Consider the following 18103-nt stretch of genomic DNA (forward strand, 5'->3'; position numbering starts at 1 on the left):
AGAAGAAGAAGCGGTTAGTCCGTCAGCAAAAGATGTAATCAACGATGTTCTATCCGTCGGCTCAACATCTCGCGGTCTCCAGACGACATACCTCATCATCAGCCTGGCGCTGTCGGTAGGATGCGGCCTTCTGCTCATTTTCATGGTTTGGAAAAAAGGGTATCTGCAAAAGCCGAGCCACTACCTCCGCTGCAATCTGGCCGTAGACGACATCATCTTCACCAGTTGCCTGATTCCCATCCGTGTCTACGCACTTTTCCGGCAAGATGCCAGCGGGGAACATCTGTGGTGCTCGGCCAAACTGCTTGCAGCGCCCGCATTGCAGATATCTATTTTTGGTACGTACCTCATGATGACAGTAGACCTGTATTATGCCGTGTGCGATCCGCTACATTACCACGATAAAGTCACCACAAAGCGTGTGGTTGTGGGCATCTTGACGATCAGGGCCTACTCCTTAATCTTCGTTCTAGGGTCTGTGGCTTTCGGAGGACTGCCTAAATACGGCCTATGTCATGAGTATGACCCTATGAACAGTATCTCCTTACTAACCGTTTTCAGAAGCATTGGCTTGCTAGTCTACTTCCTTGTCTGTCTCTTCATCCCATTGCTCTACTACCGCATCTTCAAAGAAGCCAGGAGACAACAGGAAAGGGATGAGAACCGCGACTTGTGGGTCTTCGAGACCAAGGCATTCAAAATGATGGCGCCCCATGCCATTGTTTTCACTGTATCCGTCTCAACCGGCATCTTCCAGGTGGCAATGGGACGAGCTCTGATCAGTAAAGAACAGAAGTCACAATATGCCCTGGTCATCGCTGATCATGTGTCCATCCTCCTTTTTATGACGTTGCCATCTATAGTCAACCCCATCATCTACAGCTTTCGGCTCTCAGACTTTCGTCGAGCCTGTAAGGAACTGTGTGGAGTGTCAACCAACACACCTGTGGTACCGGCACCGCGGCATCGGGGCACGGAGATGGCTGCTATCGCCGGTCCTGGGCAAGGTGCGTCGGGTACAGATTCGGTGCCAGCTTGCACAGAAGGCCAGAAGATGACAAAGGACGAACCTTTCGACCAATCAAAAACTCAGACGACACAGGCCGACACGAACCCCAGGCCAGCGCCTCCTGCAGAATATCGTAATCACAATTCCGCTTCAAAGCGACCATTCCAACTGACAGTAATGGCAGAAGTATATGCTGACCCAACGCCATGTTCCGCAGAGAGTATCACAGAAACTCTTCCCGGTCAAACTCACCTGGATGCAGAATCAGCAGACGCCTCTACATTAACGTTGGACGCCGAAATCGACAAGGCAACATATGCAGCAGGACACACTATGTACCAGTTTGCTGTTAAAAAACAAACACCTGCATGTCCAAAGATTGTATGGCAGGACGATAAAAGCCAGTGCAACAAAAGTGAAGCCTGAAGATGAGACACTAAAAGAGGAAACTCAAAGTTACTCATTATCTTAGAACGGTGAAACAAAAATAGACTGCGGAACAGATACAGGACAAGTTAAAAACTGAGCTACGCAGGAACGACTGTTTTCATGCATGTATGCTGGAAACACATGTTGATCTGAAATAGGAAAATGGAGTAGGCTGCAGGACAAGTTGCATGACCAAAGTGCAGCGTATCATCGCCCTTCTACCAGGGCAGAGGTAGGCTTATTTGTATCAATCCTTAAGACTTAGACATTCACTGACCATCCACAGCGTGAGACAAAAGATTTTGGCAATTACTGTCTGTACAAACTGGAGCTGCAATACGTTGGCATTTCTTAACACAGGGTTGTAGTATTTTGCCATGAATGATACTTATACTGCCCTAACTAGGTCACTTTCCCTTATGGGTTAAAGCGTGTTGTAGGATGTTTAGTTACCATTATAGATTAGTTCGGAATGTTCCGATTGAAAGTCTTCAGTATGAAGCTAACATTGTACAAAGACCTTGTAAGTAGTGAAATACTCTGTTGGTTGTGGAACATGAAGACGTTTTTAGAGGAATCTGGCTATGCCTTCCTTTTTAAACACGATTATATCAACAAACCCTTCCTTCCATCTTCATGAACTAAGACAAAGATTGAAATATATATCTATCCAAAAATTCAATTCAGCTTTAGAAGCAAAGGGACAAGTAGGAAATCAAGGCAACAAGTTAAAGGCATACAAAACATTCAAAGAGATGTATAACAAAGAACCATATCTAAGCATTCCAAATTTCAAAAATCGTAGAGCCATGTATAAACTTCGTATCAGCGACCATCCATTACATATAGAATCTGGCACAAATTTGTTGTCACATCATGGTAGAAAGATGCTAAGTTATTTTTACATTTGTTATTGCTAAATGTAGACTAGTTCATAGCCGTACCCCTCTACATGGCAGATTTGTTAATTTTGTAATAACTCACGTATAGAAGATGAAATGCATTTCTTACTAGATATAGACTGTGTATTGTATGAAAAAAGAACGTCAGTCACTGTTCAAATCAATTCAGCTTGACAAGAGATGTAAGACAATATCAAAGTAGGATACTTTTAGATACTTGATGTCATGCACAAATGTTGATATAATGGACGAAGTTTATAATTATGTCGCCATGTGTTTTAAAAAGAGAGAAGAAGCCACTAGAACCTAGATATACAGTAGAACATTTAGTATAGTGCTTAGTATTGTATTAGACGTTAACGTTTTTCTTGCTATTCTTTTCTCTCAATTACCCCATGTATGGCCCTTGCGGCCTCATGTTCATTAATCCCCCTGGGGAACAAACATGCAATAAAGATTGTTATCATAATAATTCGTGGACCATTTCAAATTCAACCAACTAGGAGATGCTAGCCATATATGGGCCACACCCGATTCCAAACGGCAAAGCATGATAGGAAGCCAAAGCCTAAATGTGATGTGATCATTTTTAGTCAGATATCTTCCATTTTGTTATCACATCATGGTCGAAAGATGTCAAGTTATTTTTACATTTTACAAGTTATTGCCGAATGTAGACTAGTTCTTAGATATATAGATACAGTGGTTGGTAGATACAGATTGATGTCTAGATATGATTTTATAGGACAAATAATATTATCCCCAAAACGCTGAACAAGCGTACGTGGGAGTTTCATTTACAATTGGCAGCTGGTGAGAAGAAAGGCGTACGTGGGCATTTGTCAGCCAATATCATTGTGTCTCGGGCGGACATACCAGGTCGCTTAGGCTCGCTGTGTGTGCCTGTGGAAGCTGGCTTTATAACATAAACAACAATCCAACATTGATTGCAAAATTTCTTGGTAAATATTATGCCACAACCACAAAAGCCTTGTGAACAATATAGTCTGATGATCGACAGAGCTGTACACCTAGAATATATCGCTTAGTCACAAAAATCTACGCGAAGTCGATCTATCAAAACATGTGAGATTACAATTACTTACCATTAATGTACTATGTTTAAAATATGATAACGGTCACAATTACAAATACAACTCATATTGAAAGTTATTTTTCATTCAGTTTATTTACTTAAATTAGACACCTGGCCCATACTAACAAATGCATGAAAAATACATCCATACAACATTCTATTTAAGTATCCTTTGGACTCAGTACTAACATGAGTGGTGTGCGTGCCTTACAACTGTATTGATGATTTGTTTTGATCCCCGGTTACAATGGAATATGTACGTTTTCAAGATTGTGCTTTTGATAAAAGCCCGATAATAATTATAATAACTAGTACAATTACTGAATCATGTATGGTCCATAGTCTTAACCAAACTGACACTTTCTGAAAACTAATTGTTCTTCGTGCAGAAGGTTTTGCATTAGCGTTATTGCTATCAAACAGAAGAAAATAGACAGTGATACCGTACTCTATCACCCGTTTTCCATTTCATGAGCTTCCCGAATGTTCAGAATGTGACGAGGAAGACAGTGAGTGGTGGGAACTGTTATTTGATGATCCCGCAACGCAATAGCACAACATGAAGAGGCAGACGATCGGTAACATCATGACTCCGACGATGACGTACATCAGCACGAGAAGGATGGCATGGCAGCAGCTCTGTAAGTCAACGAAAACCAATCATCACAGATGAAATCTAAGTAAAGCTTGCTAAGAATTGAAAGCCATTTGCAGAAATTCGCTGAAGAATTATCTACTGGAGCCTCCGAATAAGCCATTTCACCATTTGCAGTGCGTATGCGCGGTCGTGAAGCATTGTGGTCTGAGGTCACAATTTAAGGCCCATGTCCATTTTTATCAATATCACGGGCCTTACAAGTTCACCTTAGTCCACAGTGCATCACGACCGCTCATGCGCTCCAGCAACTTTGAAATTGCTTATTTACCTTTCCATTGAGTCTGTACCAGGGATCGTCTTCGTCTTGTCTTTCGGGCTTGGGATCGGGATCGGTCGGTTGTGTTGGTGGTAAATAGGTTATAACAGCGGTTGGGTAGGTGGTTTGTCCAGGGGGTGGGTAGGTTTGTTCAGGGGGTGGGTATGCTTGTCCTTGAGGTGGGTAGGTTAGTCCAGGGGGTGGGTATGCTCGTCCTGGGGATGAGTACGTTTGTCCAGGGGGTGGATAGGCCTGTCCAGGGGGTGGGTGGGTCTGTTCTTGGGGTGGGTAGGTTTGTTCAGGGGGTGGGTAGGTTTGTCCAGGGGGTGCGTAGGTTTGTTCAGGGGGTGGGAATGTTTGTCCAGTGCGTGGGTATGTTTGTCCGGGGGATGGGTAGGTTTGTTCGGGGGGTGGGTAGGTCTGTTCGGAGGGTGGGTTGGCCTTTCCCGGTGGTGGGTGGCCAGATCCACTGGGTGGGTATGGTTGTCCCGGAGGTGCATCGGCCGGGTCGTCCATTTCTAGACCAAGTGACTAGATTCTTGGAAATGCAGAAGGACGAGTCAGAAGATATTTTCATCTACGAAACTAAACAAAGATATGTATGTATGTATCCATGTATGTATGTATGTATGTATGTATGTATGTAGGTATGTATGTATGTAGGTATAACTTAGTAAATTTATTTCAATTTACTCTCCAAGCAGAGATTATGTTCCCGAAGCCTTTTCTCTTGTCCGTCCGTTTTGTCGGGTTTTCTATTTTGTCAGGTTTTCTTTTCGTTCGCCAGTAATGGAGGTCTTTTTACCTATAAACCAATATAACAACCGGGTGCTAACATCTGCTTGGAGAGTATGGACAAGGGCATGGATCAGATGAACAGTAACAGCTGTGTATTTCAATACCTCAATAACTCATTGAGCTTTGTATGCAAAAGTTTGGTGACAGATCGTTCAATGTAATATGCCTCGCGACGGTTAATGCGCGCAAAGCTAGTGTGTTAAAACAGCTATACACTGTCAGATGCAAATACAAAATATAGATATCTTTTCACATGCACTAATCTGAATGGAGTTTTTAGATTCAGGACATTTGCAGTTTGGGCGATAATAAATGGTAATGCATCATTTGTCTTGATGGGTTAGGAAGTCCAGGATAGAAGAAAAAGTCATTAAGAAAACCAATCATATTTAGAACAAGAGTCCTAGGACCCAAAATCTCCATGAAACTTTGTTTTTTTATTAAACCAGTTCCCCCCATTCTATATCGCTCAATGGTATGACCCACACTGGCCGGGCAAGGGGAGAAGTGGCTATAAATAGCTACTGACCTAGATAAGAGACCAACAGATGGTGCGACCTCAAAGCCCACAATAGAGTAGATATTTCTCATTACTTATGCAAATTCAGTATGAATTTGCATAATTAGCACTTCAGTTTGTACATCTCTGTCCAACCTACCTGCATATCAAATAACATGAAAATCTGTCGCTCCTTTCTTCAGTTATTCTCCTTGGAAAATATTTACAAACACGCCATTGCAGTTCCAGTGACACATACCAGGGGCCCCAAAATCGACCTTGACCTTTCTCCTCCCAGCACCTACCCACATACCAAATAGCATTTCAATCCATCCACACATTCTTCAGTTATGCTGATTTTAAGTGTCCGGTGACACATACATACACACACGGTGAAACAAACATACACACACGCGCACACACACGCAAACACACTAACTTCGCATGATTTGCACTTCAGTTTGTACATCTCTGTCCAACCTACCTGCGTACCAAATAACATGAAAATCTGTTGTTCCTCTCTTGAGTTATACCCATTTAGAACATTTTTACAAATAGGCCATTGCAGTTCCAGGGACACAAACCAGGGGGCCCAAAATCGACCTTGACCATTCTCCTCCCAGTGCATACCCACATATCAAATATCATTACAATCCATCTACATGTTCTACAGTTATGCTGACTTAAAGCATCCGACGACACCCATGCAAACGATTTACCTCCTTACTTATGCAAATTCGGTCTCATTTGCATAGTTTGCACTTAAGTGTGTACAACTTGGTCTAACCTACCTGTGTACCAAAGAACATGACGATCTGTCGATCCACTCTTCAGTTCTTCTACATTGAAGATTTTAATAAATAAGCCATTGCAGTTCCAGTCACACATGCCAGGGGGCCCAAAATCGACCTTGACCTTCCTCCTCCTAACACCCACCCACATACCAAAAATCATTACAATCCATGTACAGGTTTTACAGTTATGGTGACTTTAAGCGTCCGGTGACACATACATACACACAAACACCAAACGCAAGCAAAACAGTATCTCCATGAAAAAGCCTTTTTTCATGGAGATAATTATGAATTGTACACTGAAAAGTTTATATGTAGGAAGATTTATGTAGGACACTTCAGTCAAATTTAAAGAGTTTAGTATCGAAAATATATGTTTGGCCTAGATAACAAATTTGATTTTTCAGTTATTGCAAGGTGATCCAGTCTTCACTTTCGTCTGTGTGTGGGTGCGTATCCATTTGTTGACACGTAGCAACCGTTCCGATGTTTTTCATTATGCGCTACACGTCACCTCAGGACATTCTGATAATTGTTAGCGTTTCTTATCCTGCCTTTGGTAGAAAAAACAGATACAGATCAAAACAGGAAAGGTAGTAACTAAAAGATTCCTCCTGTTTGTTAGACGACAAGCGCTCATTTACGAAATCATTTGATGCTGATCATAAATCACGCCGAAAGCTTCAAGCACAAAGGTTGATAACTACACCGGATACCAGACATTTCATGTAGAAATGAGCCGCTTGATAAGCACATCTTCGACTCCAGAGGGGATATTCGTACACAAAGAGTGTAATTAACAACAGCATTTGTCTCGCTTAGATACAATTACGTTTCAGCCCCTGAATAAAGTGGCTGTCTTTCGCCACTTCCATTGCAAGCCAGTCTGCCATTGAGTACACTGCTGTATTCTCTCTCTCTGTACAGCTGTGCAGTTGACCGGGAAGAACGTTGATATAGGTTAGACATCCAGGTAAAATAGGATACGCCAAAAATAGTTACTCAAGCAACTGGATAAGATTTTGAAACAGACGTTTCAGACAGCATCCGCTATCTTTCGTTAGTGACTAAAGAAGGATCTGGTAGAACTAGTTTTATACCAAAACCCTGAATAGATATGTTAATGAGTGGAAGACAATTTTAGATGGTTCGATAGGACCGGACCGGGAAGAACGTTTGCTTTTTGAACAACTTAACTGGCAAAGCCACGTATATTCTACTACTTAGCTATCAATATGGAAGAAGAAGAAGCGGTTAGTCCGTCAGCAAAAGATAGAATCAACGATGTTCTGTCTCTCGGCTCAACATCCCGCGATCTCCAGACGACATACCTCATCATCAGCCTGGCGCTGTCGGTAGGATGCGCCCTGCTCCTCATTTTCCTGGTTTGGAAAAAAGAGTATCTGCAGAAACCCAGCCACTACCTTCGCTGCAATCTGGCCGTAGACGACATCATCTTCACCAGTTGCCTGATTCCCATCCGTGTCTACGCACTTTTCCGGCAAGATGCCAGCGGAGACCATCTGTGGTGCTCGGCTAAATTGCTTGCAGCGCCCGCATTGCAGATATCCATGTTTGGTACGTACCTCATGATGGCAGTAGACCTGTATTATGCCGTGTGCGATCCCCTACACTACCACGACAAAGTCACCGCGAAGCGTGTGGTTGTGGGCATCGTGGCGATCAGGGCCTACTCCTTAATCTTTTTTCTAGGGTCTGTGGCTTTCGGGGGACTGCCTAAATACGGCCTATGTCATGAGTATGACCCTATGAACAGTATCTCTTTACTTGCCATTTTCAGAGGCATTGGCTTGCTTGTCTACTTCCTTGTTTGTCTCTCCATCCCTATACTCTACTACCGCGTCTTCAAGGAAGCCAGGAGACAACAGGAAAGGGATGAGAACCGCGACTTGTGGGTCTTCCAGACCAAAGCATTCAAAATGATGGCGCCACATGCCATTGTTTTTAGTGTATCCGTCTCCACTGGGATCTTCCAGGTGGCAATGGGACGAGCTCTGATCAGTAAAGAACAGAAGTCACAATACGCCCTGGTCATCGCTGATCATGTGTCCATCCTCCTTTTTATGACGTTGCCATCTATAGTCAACCCCATCATGTACAGCTTTCGGCTCTCAGACTTTCGTCGAGCCTGTAAGGAGCTGTGTGGAGTGCAAACCAACACACCTGTGGTACCGGCACCGCGGCATCGGGGCACGGAAATACCTGCTATCGCCGGTCCTGGGCAAGGTGCGTCGGGTACAGAATCGGTGCCAGCTTGTACAGAAGGCCAGAAGATGACAAAGGACGAACCTTTCGACCAATCAAAAACACAGACAACAAAGGCCGATACGAACCCCGGGCCAGCGCCTCCCGCAGACTATCGTTATCACAAGTCTGCTTCAGAGCGACCATTCCAGCTCACAGTAAGGGCAGAGGTACATGCTGAACCAACGCCATGTTCCGCAGAGAGTATCACGGAAACTCTTCCTGGTCAACCTCACCTGGATGCAGAATCAGCAGACGGCTCTACATTAACGCTGGACGCCGAAATCGACATGGCAACGTATACAGTAGGACACACTTGGTACCAGTTTGCTTTAAAAAAAAAAACTGCATGTCCAAAGATTGTATGGCAGGACGATAAAAGCCAGTGCAACAAAGGTGAACCCTGAAGATGAGACACTAAATGAGGAAACTCAAAGTTACTCATTATCTTAGAACGGTGAAACAAATATAGACTGCGGAACAGATATAGGACAAGTTAAAAACTGAGCTACGCAGGAACGACTGTTTTCATGCATGCATGCTGGAAACGCATGTTGATCTGAAATAGGAAAATGGAGTAGGCTGCAGGACAAGTTGCATGACCAAAGTGCAGCGTATCATCGCCCTTCTACCAGGGCAGAGGTAGGCTTATTTGTATCAATCCTGAAGACTTAGACAATCACTGACCATCCACAGCGTGAGACAAAAGATTTTGGCAATTACTGTCTGTACAAACTGGAGCTGCAATACGTTGGCATTTCTTAACACAGGGTTGTAACATTTTGCCATGAGTAAGACTTATACTGCCCTAACTAGGTCGCTTTCCCTTATGGATTGAAGCGTGTTGTATGATGTTTAGTTACTATTAATAATTATAGATTATTTCGGAATGTTCCGATTGAAAGTCTTCAGTATGAAGCTTAAATTGTACAAAAAGACCTTGTAAGAAGTAAAACACCCTGTTGGTTGTGGAACATGAAGACAGTTCTAGAGAAATCTGGTTATGCCTGCCTTTTTACACACGATTATATCAACAAACCCTTCCATCTTCATGAACTAAGACAAAGATTGAAAGATATATTTATCCAAAAATTCAATTCAGTATTAGAAACAAAGGGACAAGTAGGAAATCAAGGCAACAAGTTAAGGACAAACAAAACATTCAAAGAGATGTATGACAAAAAAACTACATCTAAACATTCCAAATTTCAAAAATCGTAGAGCCATGTGAAAACTTCGTATCACTGACCATCCAATACATACAGAATCTGGCAGGCATAGCCGTACCCCTCTACTTGACAGATTATGTAAATTTTGTAATAACTCACGTATAGAAGATGAAATGCATTTCTTACTAGACTGTGTATTGTATGAAAAAGAACGTCAGTGACTGTTCAAATCAATTCAGCTTGACAAGAGATGTAAGACAATATCAAAGCAGGATACTTTTAGATTCTTGATGTCATGCACAAATGTTTATGTAGTGGACGAAGTATATAATTATGTCGCCATGTGTTTTAAAAAGAGAGAAGAAGCCACTAGAACCTAGATATACAGTAGAACATTTAGTATAGTGCTTAGTATTGTATTAGACGTTAACGTTATTCTTGCTATTCTATTCTCTCAATTACCCCATGTATGGCCCTTGCGGCCTCATGTGCATTAATCCCCCTGGGGAACAAACATGCAATAAAGATTATTATTATTATAATAACTCGTGGACCATTTCAAATTCAACCAACTAGGAGATGCTAGCCATATATGGGCCACACCCGATTCTAAATGGCCAACCATGATAGGAAGCCAAGGCCTAAATGTGATGTGATCATTTTTAGTCAGATATCTTCCATTTTGTTATCACATCATGGTCGAAAGATGTTATTCTTTACATTTGACGAGTTATTGCCGAATGTAGACTAGTTCATAGGTACATAGATATAGTGGTTGGTAGATGCAGATTGATGTCTAAATATGATTTGTAGGACAAATAATATCATCTCCAAAACGTTGAACAATCGTAGGAGTTTCATTTACAAGTGGCTTGTGACAGGAAAGGCGTACGTGTGCATTCGTCAGCCAATATCATTGTGTTTCGGGCGGACATACCAGGCAGCTTAGGCTCGCTGTGTGTGTCTGTGGCAGCTGGCTTTATAACATAGATAACAAGAGTTCGGAGACCTCAAATCCCCATGAAATATATATTATGCAAGTTAGGCCCACGTTTGCATAATTAATATTCAACTGTGTTCACTATGTCACATAACCTCCAAATGCCACAAGTATGGTATTCCAGGTATCTACCAATATGGAATTACAGTATTATCATTCATTATGCAAATAGGGTCTTCATTTGCATAACTTTTATATATCAATGTCCGTTTTTTCTCAGTTACATCATATGTTGCATTTCTGAACTGTCGTACCATTGAACGGAGTGGTTTTGTAAAATGCCCCCTTAATTATGCAAATTAGATTCTGATTTGCATTATCACCATTTGAGATAACACTTAAGCTATCCACATAATAGACACAACAGGTGGTTTGACCACCAGCTGTTGGGTCCCTGGGGAATTCTTGCTCCAGTTTTGAAACCAACAGGTGTGAGCTGCCACAACATGCCTAGAATGGAAATATAGATTTTCCTAATTACGTATGCAAAGAAAGTCCCAATTTCCTCATTTTCGCTTCATTGTGTACATCTCTGTCCAAGCTATCTGCATATCAACTAACATGGAGATCCGTCGTTCCTTTGTTCAGTTATTCTCCTTGGAAGATTTTGACAAAAACACCAATGCAGTTCCAGTGTCACATACCAGGGGGCCCCAAATCGACCTTGACCTTTGTTCTTCCAACACCTACTTACATACCAAATATCTTCACAATCCATTCAGACGTTCTTGCGCTATGCAGACTACAAGCATCTGGACACACAAACATTCACACACACACACACACACACACACACACACACACACACACACACACACACAAACACACACGCAAACACGCTCAAAACAATATCTCCATGAAAAATCTCAATTTTTCATAGAGATAAAAAACCGCACTTCAGAAGCACACACAGGCACTGACAACAGTTCTAGATTCATCTAATTCAGTACAGGCGTCGGCGCCAATGATTTGGTTTTACCATACTAGTAGGTAGCCTATGTTTGATCCTATGCAGAGTAATAAGTGTCACCCTAATGCCTCCTTTCACATAAAAATACATGACATTGTACAATAAGGGCAATTTGGCCAATCAATACAATCTATCCTCCTGTCTATTCGCCTCACCGCGAAAATTACCGCGACTGCTAACGACAGTCTTTTGGAAAAAAAATCTGTGTCTCCCAGGCAGACCCCATACTGCGCATGCTCAGGGTAACGTCTGCTGTGTGCTTTACTTAGAAAGTTAGCCTCGGAATAAGACATTTCTTTGAAAAAAGGAATGTTTTGGCGGTGTCGGGTCATTTCACCATTTGTTAACGACGTAAGCATATAGCAATCTACACACTGCGCATGCTCCATGTGACGTCAGGTCCAAACCCAGACGCTAATGAAGAGCTACAGGCGTGGTTTTACACTCGCGCATAGTGGCGACTGTATCTCTGTCTGTCGGCTACATTAGACCAAGGACATTATATAATGTCCTTGATTTTACCGAATCTGACGAAGACAGGTTAGTCTGTCTTTCATTTTGGTACTTGTGGTAACTGTGAGTCAACAGACGCGAAAATATGTCGGACTGATTTGAAGCAAGCCGACATTAGTCACAGTATTAGCATTAGAGCAGCGACTGATTTGTTTCTATTACTGTTGATTAAAACAATTCAACAGTTACTTTTCTTTGAGACGGGTGTGTCTAATTAAGGCACTGGACGTACTTGTGTTAGGACGTCACATGGGATAGGTGTGCTTTACATGGAAACAAAGCCTAGGAATAAGACATTTTAAAAAAGAAATTGATTGGCGGAGTTGGGCCCTTTCATCATTTGTCTACCACGTAAGCATATAGCAATCTACACACTGCGCATGTTCCATGTGACGTCAAGTCCAAACCCATACGCTAATAAAGAGGTGTAGACGTGGTTTTCCCCCCGCATATCTGTCTGTTGCCTACATTAGACTGAATCAGCTAAAAACAGGTTGGTCTGTCTTTAGTTTTGGTACCTGTGGTAACTGTGAATCAGTAAACAAGAAAATATGTAGGGTTGGCTCTGAGCAAGCCGACATTAATCACAGTATTAGCATTAGAGCAGCGACTGATTAGTTTCTGATATTATTGGTTTAAAGAATTCCTTTTCCTTGAGACCGGTATGTCTAAGGCACTGGACGTACTTATGTTAGGACGTCCCACGGGATAGGTGTGCTTCACTTGGTAAAAGCAGCCTAGGATAAGACATTTCTGTAAGGAAAGAATATTGAGTGGCGGTGTCGGGTACTTTCATCATTTGTTTACGACATAAACATATAGCTATCTACACACTGCGCATGCTCCACGTGACGTCAGGTCCAAACCCAGACGCCAATGAAGAGGTCCAGGCGTGGGTTTCCACTTACACATTGTGGCGACTGTGTCTCTGTCTCCTACATTACTGTGTAAAAGAAGGGAGCTGTTTTTTCCATGATTGCTAAAGACTATCAAAATCTACTTTTTGAAGCCTTCTTAAGAACATTTGGTTTCATTGGTACTACAGGTACGACCAGGCGAGGAGTTTGTCTCGACGAAAATCTACAGAAGGAAGATTGTTAAAAACAGGTTGGTCTGTCTTCTTTTGTTCTTATTGTAACTGTGAATCAGTAAACAAGAAAATATTTAAAGCTGTCTTTGAGCACGCCGACATCAGCTATCAACATGAGACCAGAGACTGATTACTTTTTGTTATTGCTTGCTAAGGTAATTTTATGTCTGCTTTACATGTAAGGGTGTGGTACTGTTGGGGAAAGAAGGAGTCTCATGTATAAGACAGGTGTGCTGCATGTAGGATAGCAGTCTATAAAAATATCCTGCATTCTTAGAAATGTATGCATTGGCGGTGTCACAGCGAACTCGCGCCCCCAGCGAATTTGCACCCCCCCCCCGTGCGAAATCACTAGCGATTTTGCACCTCTCTGGTGATCTCGCAATCAACCCCCCCCCCCCAATCAATTTGTTCACCCCATACTATAGTATGTGTTCTGTTACGGATTCACAGTGGCTACTATCAGATGCTATCTTTTTTTAAAAATTGAATGTGAATGATAGTAAATAAACGTTACTTCATGCGTGGTTTTGATTGTAATTTCAGTTCCTGTAGTATGATAATACCAACATGCACTAATTGTTTTACGAGTATATAATGCAAAAATTGCCCTTTGTTCACCTTTCATGTTCTTTTTACTAGGTATGTTCCATTGGTTATTGAAGAACAAAGGCAAGACAATACATCACATTGAATGTATTTAAACTTTATTTTAAATGCAAAAAACGTAACTTTTAATAATGATCCCTCTCCAGCAATTTTGAATTTGTAATATCAGAAATTTGAACATTTTTGGATGAAATAACTTACAAGAATCTGTCCAACAGTAACAAGCAAAAGTTTCAACAGTTTGATACAAGTTATATTAATGCCTTCCTTAACAAGATGTTCATTGGAAGTGTTAGCCAGTGGGTTTTCTGAGCACCAACCTCATATAGTTTTCAATCATGATAATTCTTCTTTATGAGATGACGGGTTGGAATGGATAAGGCTGGATTGTCAGTGCCAAGGGTGCAATGGTAAAACTAAAAAAATGAAATGATGTTGTGACCTATGATTTTCATTTCCTTTTGAGTGATGCTCCATTCATCTGGTAAGTAAAAATAACAGTGTTATATGAGAGATCAATGGATGGATGTGTCAATTACATGGGTTCCCGGAGTCTTAAATGTTTCTGTCAGACACAGCAACTTGTAATACTCTCGACTACCACGGTAAACTATGGCTTTATTATACTAAAATGGAGTTTTAGATATAATTGCTGCACAGACAGGGCAACTTTCGAAATGTTTGGGGGGGGGGTGCAAAATCACTAGGGGGTGCGAGGAGGGGTGCGAAATCACTAGATGGGGGGGGGGATCGCTAGTGATTTCAAACCGGGGGGTGCAAAATCAGAGGGTGCGAAATCGCTGGGACACCGGCATGATTTACAGGTTGAGGCTAGGTCGAGTTCCTCACCAAGTCTCAGAATAACTAGCACTTTGTTTTAGTGTCCTCCAACGCCTCAACAATTTTGTCTTATTTGTGATGTTCTTTTTCTGCTTATTTGTTTGTTTGTTCTTTGGACCCGATTAGTTAAACAAAATTGTAATAATTATTTTGATCTTTATTTAGCAAGTGGACAGCTCTTCATTTTGAAATGCATGGGCCGATTTTGTTTCAAAGTTTGAGAGAGAATAACTCAAGAAGGTTTTGACTCATTGTCATGATTTATGGTATGTGAATAGCTTGAGTACGAGTGATGATTAACATATTCATATACTAACTATTCAAATCAGGGTCTGATTTTCAAATTTCCTAATCCCGCCAACTTCCATAGCGGACTTTCAAACACTTGACATGTTACTGAGAAAGAGAGGAATATTGAATTATGGAAATGACCTCATTTGCATGATTTATGAAAAAATACAATAATTCAAAAGTGGTAAATGACGGAGATGTTATTCTTGTGACATTTGGAAGTTAAATCTCAGAGGATATTATCAGCTCATAGTTCATGAGAAAGTCTATTTTATTTATTCATTGGTTCAGCATGTACATTCCAGGGTTGCCCAACTAGCCGTAGGCTATTACTAAGGGCGAACCTATGTGCGGTCATAGGACTGTAGGTTTTGATCCACTCACACCGGGAAGGACCCCTACTCTTTTCGATAAGTGCGGTGGGTTCTTTAACGTGCTCTCCTCAAACACTCCATTCAACGTCCTATCCGAGGGACTAGGTACTCGTTTACACCTGAGTGAAGTGAGGAAAGACGTGTAAAGTGCCTTTCCCAAGGGCACAACATCGGGGCATATCGGTGGTTTCGAACCCGGGACCTCTCGTTTGTGGGCGAAACACCCTACAGATTGCGCCACACGATGCCACGTTGAGAAAGACTACAATTGCCTTCTTTCCAAAGATAGATACAACATAGTACAAAGCCAAGATAACGATCAAGATAACGAAGTATCACATAGGACTAGTGGGCTACAATGTCTCGCTGTTGAGGGCTTTGTTGGTAACCTCCCCGAAAGCTTGTGGTCATACACCTCTAACTAAAGAGCATCAATCCTTTCCTAGAGTCACCAATAGGAGCTAACAATGCTTTATCGCTATGAAAATCCACCTAATAGGAGCTCATGATTCTCTGTCTCTATGGAAACTAAACATTGCAGTTTCCAACACATTGGGACAGTCAGTTCTCAGTTTGAAAATAATTGGTCCATGTCAGCACAAATCAACAGGGTTATGATGTTTTCTATTCTCCTGACTTGTTGGCTGTCGAGCTTCTAGGGGCCTGACCAGCGGAAGGACTGCTAGAAGCGAGATTTAGTCAGGCGATAACCTCACGATGGCGCTTGGGAATCTTGCTAACTTAACAATTCTTAATGGGGAACATGGCTCACCACAAGAAGAGTTACTCAAGCAACTGGATAAAATTTTAAAATAGTCAGACGTTTCAGACAGCATCCTCTATCTTTCATCAGTGACTAAAGAAAGGTCCTACAGAGCAGGATTTCATACCAAAACTCTGAACTTTCAGGCACTTGGGTTAACGCGCTAATACCCACCCCCACCCCGACGAGCAACATTAGCTCCTAAAACAACAGGAGCTAATTGAGTCATTAGTATAAAACCTTGTTTGTTTGTTTGTTTGTTTATTTTTATTTATCCAGGGGTAACATATCGCCTGTGATGGCGTTTTTCAATGTGCCCTGGGGGGCAACCCCCACATTCAAACTTAGATACATAAGATAACAAAATTAACACAAACTGTAATCGAATAATTATACAAAGTCTTGACTTACTGTTCTATTTAACCATCTGAAATTGTCTTCGCTCATTAACATATCTATTCAGCGTTTTGGTATAAAACCTGGTTTTGCAAGATCTTTCCTTAGTCAACGTAACATGCTTCACTGTTATAAAGAAATTTCAGTTCTTCGGTATTAGGCCACATTGATTTTATAATATGGATGACATCCTCTGGGACTCCCAAAATTGGTACGAGCGTGCGAATTAAAATAAAATCTTCGTGGTCAGAAAAGAATTAACAAAACTTAACACATACACCGAAATACAGTTTCTTCTTCATTCTTGTTCTTTCAACGCTTCTTCTTTGACTTCGGAATTGACGTTTACACTCTACGATATTAGTATCCCTTTTTGAAATAATTTTTGCAATTTGCAGCATGTATTTTTTTCATTTTGACTGCTGACTGATGAGCTGCTTTATTCGCTATATAGTTGAAAACTCTTTTTTTTTTAAACGGACGAAAACTTATGTGCCCGCGGATGTCATCAATTCTATTCAAATCAACATGGCCTTAAAGTTTAACTCCTTTTTTGAAATATAGAAAATGGCAAACAAACGGAAGACACTCCTGGTTCTTCTACTCATCGTTTTGAAGGAAGCTGGGCCGGCCGCAGCCTGCAGCAGTAGCTGTTCATCACGCTGTTTCTGTCGCTACAAAGGCATCAACAGTGTTCCTCAGGACCTGCCTACAACCATCACGAAGCTATATTTGTCATCTAATGCAATCACTGGATTGAGTCGGTCTGACTTCTCAAAGTACACACAATTGAAAGACTTATATTTTGATAACAATCAGATTTCAATAGTGCGTGGGCAGCCATTCTCAACTCTGGCTGCGCTCCAAACGTTGAGCCTAGAAAATAACAAGTTAACTTACATTCAGCCTGGCACATTTTCAGGTCTTTCAAGGCTCGCATATCTATACCTGCACTGCAACCACCTAACTAACATTCTCCCAGGTACATTCTCGAATCTACATGAGCTCACTTATTTGCACCTGAACCACAACAATCTAACTAACATTCTCCCAGGTACATTCACAAATCTAACAAAGCTCAGCAAGTTGTGGCTAGACGTCAACCAAATAACTGACATTAAGCCTGGCACATTCTCAGGTTTACCTCAACTCCGGAATCTTTGGCTGGGATCTAATCAAATACGTGTCATTCAACTTGGGGCTTTCTCAAACCTTCCCAATCTCGATCGCATAGTCATGAGAAAAAATTTCCTAACTAACATCATCCCAGGTACATTCTCGAATCTACCAAAGCTCAGCCAGTTGTGGATAGACGTCAACCAAATAACTGACATTAAGCCTGGTACATTCTCAGGTTTACCTAAACTCCGGAATCTTTGGTT

The sequence above is a fragment of the Branchiostoma lanceolatum genome, chromosome 2 (genome assembly GCF_035083965.1).
Source record: "Branchiostoma lanceolatum isolate klBraLanc5 chromosome 2, klBraLanc5.hap2, whole genome shotgun sequence".
Classification (NCBI taxonomy): Eukaryota; Metazoa; Chordata; class Leptocardii; order Amphioxiformes; family Branchiostomatidae; genus Branchiostoma; species Branchiostoma lanceolatum.